Source organism: Callospermophilus lateralis, chromosome X (genome assembly GCF_048772815.1).
Source record: "Callospermophilus lateralis isolate mCalLat2 chromosome X, mCalLat2.hap1, whole genome shotgun sequence".
NCBI classification, from domain to species: domain Eukaryota; kingdom Metazoa; phylum Chordata; class Mammalia; order Rodentia; family Sciuridae; genus Callospermophilus; species Callospermophilus lateralis.
In genome coordinates this window covers 61,096,871-61,110,545 of record NC_135325.1, presented here as the reverse complement: position 1 = coordinate 61,110,545, position 13,675 = coordinate 61,096,871, and positions in this window count along the sequence as shown.

Genomic DNA, 13,675 nt, shown 5'->3' with positions numbered 1-13,675 from the left:
AGTAATAGTATGCAAGAACTCTCAGAATTTAAAACAATTTTTTTATGAAAAAATCAATGAGCTTGAAAAAACACCAAGATATATATTTTGATACTCTAACAGAAGAAAGAAAATTAAACATACACATAGAAACACCTCTGTTAAAAATATGCTCAGTGAAGTAAAAAAAATCTAGAGGGAATAAATAACATTATAGGTTTAACAGAAGAAACAAATCAAGGACTTGAAAACAGGTTATTTGAAAATACACAGTTGGATAATAAAAAGAATGAATAGTTATGAAGAAGACTTATGAAAAACTTGGGACAGTATTAAAAGAACAAATGTTCAGGTAATTGGGGTTTGAGAAGGATATAATGTCAAGGGGTAGAAAGTTTATTTAAATAAATAATTATTTGGCTTACAGGTAGGTAATTGGTGGAACACATGTGTAACATGTGCAATGCCTTGGGCTTGATATCTAGCTTGAGTGGGGGGGGAGAGAGAATGAATAGCAGAAAAGTATGAAAACTAGAGAAGGACACAAATATTAGGTTTATGGAACCAAAGGACACCCAGTTAGATTTAACTCAAGCAATTGTACCCCAATACATTTTATAATCAAGCTCTGTTAAAGATGAAATATAAAGCAACATTTCTCAAGACTACAAGTGAAAACAAAATATAACACAAAAGTGTTTTCAATTTGCCTGACAGCAGACTTCTAATAAGACACCTCATATGCCAGAAGAGAGTGATATGAAATTTTAACAGTAGTGAAGGAAAAAAACTGTCATCAGGAATCTGGTAAATGGTAAAATTTTCTTTTAAAATGAAGGAGAGATAAAAGATATTCCCATACAATAGGTGGGAGAATATGTATTCACCAGATCTGTCCTAAAGAAATTCTAAAGGATTGTCTTCAAATTAAAAGAAAGAGATATAATAAATAAGTAAGAAGAAAATATGAGCATAACAAAATTCACTGGTAAGAGTACTCATAGAGACAAACTTGGAATCCTCTAATAGTATAAATATGGAATATAAAACATTCATAACTTTCGTATGAAGACAAAAATCAAGATAATTTGGGCTGGGGTTGTGGCTCTAGCAGTAACACACTTGCCTGGCATGTGCGGGGCACTGGGTTCGATCCTCAACACCACATAAAAATAAAATAAAGATGTTGTGTCCATCGAAAACTGAAAAATATTAAAAAAAATTCTCTCTCTCTTCTCTCTCTGTCTTTAAAAAATCAAGATAATTAAAACAATAATATCATTAAAAAGTTAACAGGCAATTCATAAATATGTAAAATGGAACATCAAAAATTCAAAATGGGGAGGAATGGAGTGCAGATAAGGTTTCCTCAATAGCATATTTTCTTACTTTTTTTTTTTTACTGTGATATTATCTTTACAATTATGTTAACTTCTTTTTTTCTGGTATTGTAGATTGAACTTGAGTTGCTTTATCAATGACATACATCCCAGAATATTTATTTCTTATTTTGAGACAAAGTTGACTTTGAAATTGCCAAGGCTGGCCTCAAAGCTGTGACCCTTTTGCTTTAGCTTCCTGAGTAATTGGGATGGATTTTAGGCATGTGTCACAGTGCCTGGCTTATGTTAACATTCTATCACTTCAAAAGAACTTGTTATAATCAAAGATTTGTTTTCTAAATGTCATGGTACTCACAAAAATACACAGTAGAAAAATAAAATTGACCAGAGGAATCAAAGCACACTTGTTTTAGTCAAATTTTGGTTGCTGTAAACAAAATATCAGACAAAGACTAGTTAGAAGACAAAAAAGTATGTTTTGGCTCACAATTTCAGAGGATCACTTCATGACTGGCTGACTCCATACCTCTGGGCCTGAGATAAGTTAGAATGCCATAATGGAGGGCATGGCAGAAGAAAGCAGCTCAGAGGACATGGCAACCAAGAAGCAGAAGTAGGGTGGGTGGGGTCGGTTCCCCAGGAACAAAATATAAACTCCAAAGGCACTCCTCCAGTGACCTACTTCCTGCAGCTACACCCAACCTGCATACAGTCACGGTCTAGTTAATCCATATCATGGGATTAATCCACAGATTATTTCATACGTCTCATAATCTAATCATTTCACTTCCAAAAATTCTTGCATTGTCTCACATATGAACTTCTGGTGGACACCTTATATCTAACCATAACACTATTAGAATGATTCACTTAACCACAAAGGAAGATTGTTAAAAAGGGAGAGAGAAAGCAAAAAGAAATTACAAAGAAACAAATTGCAAAGAAAAATGATAGCAGCTAAGAGGAATCCACAATGCTGCAGCATCTCTCCAAGGCTGAATTAAATCAGCAGTTCTGTAGTGTCAAAACGAGGTAGGAAAATTGGGAAAAATCAGGGTAGTAATTCAGTGAGAAAGTATGCAGAAGAAACAAAAAAACAACAAAACCCTCATTGTTTCCTAGACAAGAAATCTTGGATTCCCTTGTTGGAAGGAGATCGAGTAAATCCAGCAGATGTACAAGGATATCCCTAACAGAGGTGAATGGAGCTGGGGGAAGCACTGATGAAAGCTTGAAAGGACTTACTGAGCAGACTTATAACTCCTGCAGCTTATCTCTGTTTTTCAAATATTACTCCATTTTCTTCCTCCTGGCTCTCATTCTCTACTTCTTTCTTTCTTTTTTTCCTTCCTTTTGTGTTTTTGGCCTAATACTTAGTACATGGTATACTTTGTTCCTGAATATCCAAAATGAAAGAGCTACTTAGGCTACAATTTTCACTCATTGATGCCCAAACTTAGCTCCATTTTGAGCATAGAATAGAGACTTAGACCTTGCTGGTGCTCTGAAGAGTGGAGAAAAATCAAAGTTCCTTTCTTTGGAAATTGACAGAGTGATATTTGACATAAAGACAGGAGGCAAGGATCTGGGTCTAAGGAGGATTAGAGGAAAAGTCCCGCCCCCACCCCCCCTCAGGAAAGGGTCTCTTTCAAGCCAGATCAGTCTACAGAGGAGATAGATGAAGGAGCTCAATTGCTCTGGCAAACTAACACTCTAAACTTGGGACAAAATGACAAAGCCATTTTTAAAAAGGAAAACAATTCATCCCCACTACCTCCAAAGGTGATGGTCAGGCAAGGACAAATTCTGCATATGAACTCATCTAATAAGTTTGGCTGGTTTGGGTCGCAGTTGAAAATGGAGGTACTTTACATTTCAAAGCTTTCCTCACACTTGGTAGTTTCTAAAAGTTGAAATATCAGATAAAAAAATAAGACTGTCTTGAAAAGTTCTGTAGCAATTAATATGGACCTCTGAATGATAGTTAACTGATTGACATTAACTAAGCCTAGTGTTTCCTTTATATACCTCTTCCAAATCAACCTCATCTTTTTCATTCACTTTGTTCTTCCCTTTTAAACTTGTCTTTCCTCCCTGCACCATCTTCTTTCCATTTTTACATTCCAGTTTTTCTTTATTTTCTCTATTTTTTTGAGAATGGACTTCTGAATCTGCTTTTAAATTTTTGTATTTGCTTTCTTTAGGTATGCATGAAAGTAGAATGTATTTTAACATCTACATACATAGAGTATAACTTTCCATTTTTATAGTTGTACATGATGTGGAGTTACATTGGTTGTGTATTCATATATGAACTTAGGAAAGTTATGTCTGACTCATTCTACAGTTTCTGCATTCCAATCCCCCCTCCCATTCCATCACTCCACCCTGTCCAATTCAGTAAGCCCTCTCCTTCATACCTCCCTTTCACCCTTGTGAGTCAGCATCTGCATATGAAAGAGAACATTCAGCCTTTGTTTTTTGGGGATTGGCTTATTTCACTTAGCATAATAGACTGCAGTTCCATCCATTTACTGGCAAATGCCATAATTTCATTCTATTTTATGACTAAGATTCCACTGAGTATATGCATCACATTTTCTTTATCCACTCATCTGTTGAAATGGAACCTGGGTTAGTTCCATAGCTTAGCTATTGTGAATTGAGCTGCTATAAATATTGATGTAGACACATCACTATAGTATGCTGGATTTTAAGTCTTTTGGTTATATACCAGAGAGTAGGATAACTAGGTCAAATGGTGGTTCCATTCCAAGTTTTCTGAGGAATCTCCATACTGCTTTCCAGAATGGTTGCACCAATTTTCAATCCCACCAGTAATATATGAGTGTACCTTTCCCCCCACATCCTCACCAACATTTGTTATTACTTGTATTCTTGATAATTGTCATTCTCCCTGGAGTGAGATGAAATCTCAGTGCAATTTTAATTTGCATTTCTTTAATTGCTGGTGATGTTGAACATTTTCTATATATCTGTTGACCAATTGTGTTTCTTCTTCAGTTCTTTTGCATATATTTATTGATTGGGTTCTTTGGGTTTTTTTGTGGTCAGTTTTTGAGCTCTTTGTATATCCTGGATATTAATGCTTTATCTGAGTACAGGTGGAAAAGATTTTCTCCCATTCTATAGTCTCTCTGTTCATGTTCTTTAAAGTTTACTTTTCTGTGAAGAGGCATTTTAGTGTGATACCATCCCATTTATTGATTCTTGAAACTTTAGGAGTCTTGTTGAGGAAGTCACTTCCTAAACTGACATGATTGGAGAGATGGGCATATTATTTTTCTATTAGGTACAGGGTCTCTGGTCTAATGCTTACGCCTTTGATCCACATTAAATTGAGTTTTGTGCAGGGTGAGAGATAGGGGTTTAATTTCATTTTGTTACATATTGGTTTTCAGTTTTTCCAGCACCATTTGTTGAAGACGTTATCTTTCCTGTAATATGTTTATGGTATCTTTGGCTAGTATGAGATAACTGTATTTATTTGGGTTTGTCTCTGTGTCTTCTATTCTGTCCCACTGGTCACAATGTCTGTTTTGATGCCAATAAAATGCAGTTTTTGTTGCTATAGCTCTGTTGTATAATTTAAGGTCTGATATTGTGATGCTTCCTGCTTCACTTTTCTTGATGAGGATTGCTTTTTTTAACCACTTATTTTTCCAAATGAATTTTATGGCAGATTTTTCTATTTATCTGAAGAATGGCATGGGACTCATAATAGGAACTGCATTAAATCTGTATAGCATTTTTGGTAGTATGGCCATTCTGAGGATATTAAGTCTGCCTACCCAAGAACATGGGAGATCTTTCCATCTTCTAAGGTCTTCTTCAATTTCTTTCTTTAGAGTTCTGTAGTTTTTATTCTCTTTTATCTCTTTGTTAGATTGCTTCCCAGATATTTATTTTTTTGAAACTATTGTGAATGGGATGGTTTTCCTAAATTCTCTTTCAGTCAATTCATCACTGATATATAGGAATACAATTGATTTATGCATGTTAATTTTATATTCTGCTACTTTGCTGAATTCATGTTTGAGTTCTAAGAGTTCTCTAGTGGAGGGTTTTTGGATCTTTTAAATATAGAACTATATCATTGGCAAATAGAGATAGTTTGATTTGGTATTTTCCTATTTGTATCCATTTAATTTTGGGGGGAGGGAGATAATGGGACTGAATTTAGGGGTACTCAACCACTGAGCCACATCCCCAGCCCTATTTTGTATTTTATTTAGAGACAGGGTCTCACTGAGTTGCTTAGGGCCTCACTTTTGATGAGGCTGGCTTTCAACTCATGATCCTCCTGCCTCAGCCTCCTGAGCCACTGGGATTACAGGTGTGCACCACCATGCCCAGCCATTTAATTTCTTTCTTGTGTCAAATTTCTCTGGCTAGAGTGTCCAGGGATATGTTGAGTATAAGTGATAGAAGAGGGTATCCCTCTCTTGTTCCAATTTTTAGAGCAAATTCTTTCAATTTTTCTCCATTTACAGTGATGTTGGCCTTAGGTTTAGCATACATACCTTTTACAAGGTTGAGCTGTTTCTGCTATCCCTGATTTTCTAGAGTTTGGAACATGAATTGATACTGTGTTTTATCAAATGCTTTTTCTCATATATTGAGATAATCATGAGATTCTTGCCTTTAAGTCTATTGATGTGATTTCCAAAATTGAGCTAACATTGCATCCCTGGGATGAACCCTATTTAAGCATGATGAACTATCTTTTAAATATGGTTCAGTGTGAAATTTTCCAGTATTGTTATTATGAAAATTTACATCTAACTTTATCGGGGGTATAGATCTAAATTTTCTCTCCTTGACTTTGCTTTTTCTGGTTTTGGTATCAGTGTGATACTGGATTCATAGAATGAGTTTGGTAAGGCTCCCTCATTTTCTATTTCATGGAGTAATTTGAGGAGATTGGAGTTAATTCTTATTTGAAAGTTAAGTAGAATTCAGTTGAGAATCCATGTGGTCTTGGGCTTCTCTTTGTTGGTAGGCTTTTTCATTGTTTGAAACTGATCTGTTTAAATTTTCAATGTCCTCCTGATTCAATTTGGGTAGGTCATATGTACCTAGAAATTTGTTGATGTCTTCAAAATTTTCTATTTTATTAGAGTATAAATTTTCAAAGTAGTTTCTGATTATTGTCTATATTTCAGTGGTCTCCATTGTGATGTCTCCTTTTCATTACAAATTTAAAAAAATTGTATTTTCTCTCACTCTACTTTCATTAGCTTAGCAAACAGTTTAACAAGTTTATCTGTTTTTTCAAAGAACTAACTTTTCATTTTGCCAAATTTTGAATTGTTTCTTTTGTTTCAATTTCATTGACTTTAGCTCTGTGATTTTAATTACTTCCTGTCTTCTGCTTTTTTGGTGTTGACTTGTTCTCCTATTTCTAGGGCTTTGTAGTATTAGGTTATTTATTTGATGGCTTTTTATTCTTTTAATGAATTAGCTCAATGAAATGAACTTATCTCTTAGCGATACCTTCACAGTGTCTGAGACATTTTGATATGTTATATGATACTCTCATTTACCTGTAAGTATTTTTTAATTTCATCCCTGATTTCTTCTGTTATCTATTTGTCATTCAATAGCATATTATTTAGTCTCCTGGTGTTAGAGTAACCTCTATTTTTTATTTTGTCATTGATTTGTAATTTCATTCCATTATGATCTGATAGAATGCAAGATGTTATCTTTATTTTTTTTATTTGCTTTGAGTGGCCTAAGACATGTTTTATTTTAGAGAAGGATCCATGTGCTGCTGAGAAGAAAGTGTATTCAGTCATTTATGCATGAAATATTCCCTATATATCTGTTAAGTCTAAATTATTAAGTTTATTTTTTAGTCCTATAACATTTTATTTAGTTTTTTAATATTTATTTTTTAGTTTTTTTCATAACAAAATGTATAGATGTATTAGCATTGTGTATTTTTTAGTTTTTTTAAGTAAATACAATATCTTTATTTTATTTTTATGTGGAGCTGAGAATTGAACCCAGTGTGTCACGTGTGTTAGGTAAGCACTCTACAACTTGAGCCACAATCCTAGCCCTCTATATTTAGTTTTTGTTTTGACAATCTATCCAGTGGTGAGAAGTCACCCAGTATTATTGTGTTGTGGTCTATTTATTTATTGAAGTTGAGAAGGTTTTATTTTTTTTCTGATGTACATGGATGCTCTATTGTTTGGGACATAAGTATTTAGAATTGTTATGTGTTGTTGATATATAATTCCCTTAAGCAGTATGAAGTGTCCTTCTTTGTCCCTTCTGATTAACTTTGGTTTGAAGTCCACTTTATCTGATATGAGGAGAGAAACCCCTGGTTGTTTATGAAATCCCATGTGAATGACATACTTTTAAAAATATTTTTTTAGTTGGAGATGGACACAATATCTTTTTTAAAAATATTTTTAAGTTGTAGATGGACAAATGCTTTATTTTATTTGTATATTTTTTATGTGGTGCTGGGAATCGAACCCAGTGCCTTATGCATGCTAGATAAGCACTCAACCACTGAGCCACAACCCCAGCCCTAGACACAATATCTTTATTTTATTTATTTATTTTTATGTGGTGCTGATTATCAAACCCAGTGCCTCACAAATGTGAGGTAAGCAGTCTACCACTGAGATATATCCCCAGCCCGAATGATATATTTTTTCCCCATCCCTTTACCTTCACCTTGTGCTGGAGCCCCTGGAAAATTAAAATATTTACATGTTACAGTTGATACCTCTTCTGGATTTTTGATGGGCTCCCTTCATGCCGGAGAAAAAACTAAAGATGTTATAGCTCATTGCTTACAAAATTTTGCCACTGTGGGCGTTCCAAAACAGTTAAAAACAGATAATGCCCCTGGTTATACTTCTACCTCTTTTAAAGAATTTTGCTCATCATTTGGCATTACTCATATAACAGGAATCCCATACAATCCACAGGGACAAGGCATAGTTGAAAGAGCTCATCAAACTATTAAAATGTACTTATTAAAGCAAAAAGAAGGAATTGGGAAGGGGTATATATTCCCCAAAGATAAACTTAAAATAACCCTTTTTACTCTAAACTTTTTAAATTTGGATTCATCAGGGCTTAGTGCTGCGGAAAGGCATATGTGTGCAAAAAATGTACATAAGCCCAAGGTACTTTGGAAGGATATTCTAACAGGACAATGGAAAGGTCCTGACCTAGTAATTGTCTGGAGTCGGGGGTCTGATTATGTGTTTCCACAGGGAGAACAGCAGCTGATTTGGATTCCAGTCAGATTAACTAAAGCGATTTCTACAGACCAAAAAGAAGATGATTTAGCTCAAATCCATAACCGCTGATATCCAGAACTCCAGTTTGGTTATTCTTACATCTGCGACAGAACCAGAATGCTTTTTTCAATATCTATTTTATTATTGCCCTTTCCCATATCATGAAGTTCTATTTTGTTTTTTAGCTCATACAGACCTAGGTTAATGTTTTGCTGATCAGTTCTATTTTTTGACTATAGAGTTTTTAAACATTGCAATGGAGATTTCACCTGTAAAAAGTTATAAGGCCTTTACTATTATGTTATGTGTCACACTTGTGTTTTGTGTTATATGTTTGAATGTACATATGTCCATATATCATATATGATGAGCGCTCATGAAAAAATGGATCCAAATAATTTTTTTTTATTCACATGATTTAAATGGTTTAATTTAAATTGGGTAAACAGCTGTTGAGGATTGTTTTAAAATGTGAACAAAAAAGGAGTTTAATAGATCTGTTTGTTTACTTTCACCTTTCTGTTTCATTATAGTTAATAATTCTCTTAAAGACAATGTAAATTGTTAAGAAAGTTGTTTTCTTTTAGTGCCTTCTGGAATGTTACATAATTTTTTCTTTAGCCATTATTGCCAGAATTCCTATCTTCATCCCAGTGCCAGTGAAGACAATGTAAATTGTTAAGAAAATTGTTTTCTTTTAGTGCCTTCTGGAATATTACATAATTTTTTCTTTAGCCATTATTGCCAGAATTCCTATCTTCATCCCAGTGCCAGTGAAGACAATGTAAATTGTTAAGAAAATTGTTTTCTTTTAGTGCCTTCTGGAATGTTACATAATTTTTTCTTTAGCCATTATTGCCAGAATTCCTATCTTCATCCCAGTGCATGAAGACAAAGATAAAACCAATCTACAGCTTCTGCAATAACCATCACTGAACTGCTTGCAGAACTTGCCTGGACTATGTGTCACTTGTATGCATTGTAAACTCACTTGTATGCATTGTGAACTATGTGTTAGTGCAGCAACTTGTGGTAGTGTTGGGGTATTTTTGCTGATGGTGTCATCGGTGGTACAATTTTTCCAAAAGGAGCCGTCAGTTGGCTTGGTGTATCTTCCTCCCTTCTGCTTGTCATGATCGTTCAGCTAAAATTTGGGGGCCAACAGAGGTGAGGCAAAGAACCTCACCCCCCCCCCCGCTGGTATAAAGACCTCCACACAGGTGTGGCTGTATACTGGACCGGTAGTCAGTGACGGGTAAGATTCAATTACTATTGGACAACCTAAGGCAGGCACGGTCCCTAAGCCACATGCTTGTTGTTTAACCAGAGAGGGGGAGATGTTGAGAGCCACAGCCGAAGGGGCTCCAGCAAACTTTCAGACTGCCAGCTGATGATTGGCTCACAGCGGCCCCAGCAATACCTAGCTGATTGGCTCCTCTGTGGACATGCTCATTGAGCTGTTTCCCTGCCCTTTCAGACTACCAGCTGATGATTGGCTCACAGTGGCCCCAGGAACATCTAGCAACATCTAGCTGATTGGCTCCTCTGTGGTGATGCTCATTGGGCTGTTTCCCTGTCCTTTCAGACCACGGAGCTGCTCATTGGGGGACTTTTTTGGCTCCGCCCATGCGACCCAGCCAATCGGCCTCAAGAGCAGGAGGATTGTGGGAGGAAGAGGCTGGGTTGGTGTGTGTGGCTTGTGGGAAGCCGGTGGTGGCAGTTGGGCTCTGAGGGTTTTTTCCTGAGGAGCTGTTTTGTTTGGCATGTGTGGTTCTAAAAATAAAGTTAGTTTCTTTTGACAAGTGGCTCCTGAATTGTGCCCAGCCAGACTGCGGCAACCCTGTGGATGTCTTTCCCTAGGAGGTGAGTCTCTTGCAGACAGCATATGCTTGTGTCTTGGTTTTGCTTTTAATCCAATCTGCCAGTCTATGTCTTTTTTAAAAAATATTTTTATTGACTTTTTAAAAAATAAATGACAGCGGAATGCATTATAATTCTTATTATACATATACAACATAATTTTTCATATCTCTGGTTGTATACAATGTATGTTGACACCAATTTGTGTCAACATACATTGAATGAAACCATCATTTTACCCAGCTATCCCACTCTTTGGTTTATACCCAAAAGACTTAAAACCAGCATACTACAGTGACACAGCCACATCAGTGTTTATGGGCAGCTCAATTCACAATAGCTAAACTATGAAACCAATCTAGATTCAGTAGATGAATGGATAAAGAATATTTGGTACATATACACAATGGAATATTACTCAGTCTTAAAAAAGAATGAAATCATGGCATCTGTAGGTAAATGGATGGAACTAGAGAATATCATGCTAAGTGAAATAAGACAATCCTCCAAAACCAAAGGCTAAATATTTTCCCTGATAAGCAGATACTGATCCATAATGGGGGTTAGGGAAGAATGAAGGAACTTTGGATAGGGAAGGAACTTTGGATAGAAAGATAGGGATTGATTGGAGGGGGGGGGATGTTCAGATGGAAAGGACAGTGCAATGAGGCAGACATTATTACCCTATATACATGTATGCTCAGACTACTTGTGTGATTCTGCACCATGTACAGCCAGAGGAAAGAGAAGTTGTGATATATTTGTGTACAGTGCGTCAAAATGCATTCTACTGTCATGTGTAACTAATTAGAATAAATTTAAAAATTTTTAAAAATTAAAAAGATTATCCACCATGATAAAGTGGTATTCATCCCAGAGATTCAAGGTTTTTTTCAATATATGGAAATCAATAAATATGTTAAACCAAACCAAGAAAATGGAAGACAAAAAACATTTGGCCATTTCATTAGATACACAAAAGTCACTTGAATAAAAATAATCATACATTCATGATAAAAACACTAAACAAATTAGATATAGAAAGAAACATATATCAAGATAATAAAAGACATTTACAAGAAGCCAACATTCATTATTATACAGAATAGGGAAAACCTAAAACTTCCTCTATGAGATCTAGAACAAGACAAGAATGCTCCCTTTCAACTCTTTTATTGAGCATTACATTGGAAGTTTTTGTCAGGCAATCATTCAAGTGAAACAAATAAAGGGTAAATTAATTGGAAAAGAAAAATTTAAATGCAGATTACATGCTCTCATATAATGATAACCCTCTACACTCCACAAAAACACTATTAGAGCAAATCAATGAATTCATCAAAATTTCAGGGTACAATATCACAAAAATCAGTAGCATTCTATAAGCTAATAGCAAGTTATATGCAAGAAAAATTAAGAAATCAATCCCATTTACCATATCTATAAGAAAAAAAACACTTAAGAAAAAAATTCAAAGTGGTGAAAAATGGAACTGGAGATTAGTATGTTAAGTGAATAAGCCAGTCAAAAAGACAAAGCCATATAATATCACCCATATGTACATCTAAAAAATTGATACCATAGAAGTTGAGAATGCAACTGTGGTTACCAGAGGCTGGGGAGAGAGTGGATGTTAAAAAAATGCTGGTTAATATGTCTTAAGTTATAGTTAATTGGAGAAAGAAGTTCTTGTATGCTATTGAACATCAGTTGAATATAGATAGCAACAATGTACTGTACACATCAGAAAGAAATAAATTTTGAAAGTTTTCCTATAAATAAATTATGTTTGATGATATAAATGTTTGATAAGATAAATGTTTTATTTGATTTAAATATTAGTCAATATATAGAGTTATCCAACATTACAGTCTTCATTTAATATGTAGAACTCAATTGTATATATCAGTTAAAATATAAATAAAAATAAAATACTAAATTATATTCCATGTTTTCATAATTATGTTAGAATGTTATGTATAACAAAAACCTAATAAAACTTTAAAAACTAAACTGCATGGCCAGAATAAAAAAGAATACTAAAATTTAAAAAATATATTTAAAAATAACATGCCATACATGATAAATATGTAGTATTTTACCATAAATTACTTTTATTTTGGTAGCAGGGATTGAACCTAGGGGAACTTAACCATTGAGCCACATCCCAAGCCCTTTTAATTTTTTTTTTTTTTAATTTTTAAACAGGGTCTAGCTAGGTAGCTTAGAGCCTTGCTAAGTTGCTGAGGCTGGCTTTGAACTTGTGATCCTCTAGCCTCAGCCTCTCTAGCTGCTGGGAATAAATTAATATAAATAAACAAGTAAACATAGTTATACAAAAATAAATATACCAAGACCACATGATTATGCAGCTAAGTTATATCTTATCATTAATAATCACCTACATCCAGGCTGGGGTTGTGGCTCAGCTTGCCTAGCACGTGTGAGGCACTGGGTTCAATCCCAGGAACCATATTTTAAAAATCAACAAATAAAATAAACATATTGTGTCCATCTACAACAACAACAAGATATTAAAAAAATAAACACCTACATCCTATGTTTTGACTCTTTCATGCAATAGAAAAAAAGATAGAAAGCACCCAAATTAGTGAAGTGTGCATGATTTCAATATCAAACCATTAAAAAAATGGAAATATTGAAGCAATAAAAGAAGAAAGTGTTTAGTGCATTAGATAAACCAAACTAAAATCTGTTCATTCAGAATTTGATATATAATCAATGAATTATTTTAGTTTACTGGGACATAATGGTTTATTTAATAAATGGAACTCACCATTTGGCTGTCTATCTGGGAATTAGAAAAATGGAATGCAGTCTCATTCAATACACAAAAATAAACTCCACATGCATTAAAGATTTAAACTAGAACATAAGAATAGACATCTTTAGGGAAAAAGCTAGGAAAATACATATTAAATCTAGGGGTGTGAAAGACCTTTACAATTAAGAAAGGAAACAGAATTGTGTCTGGAGGTCCAGGGAATTCTTCTGTAGAATCTCCAACTTTTGATGACAGAGACATTTCTGCTTAAAATTCATTGACTCCTAACATTAATTAATTCTTTATCAGTATACAAATACCAAGTATCTTTTATTTGTCAGGCATTATCTTTCTCCTATGGATAGCAAATGACTATTTTCGGAGGCTTCCTAATACCTCAAGAAGTACTTTTG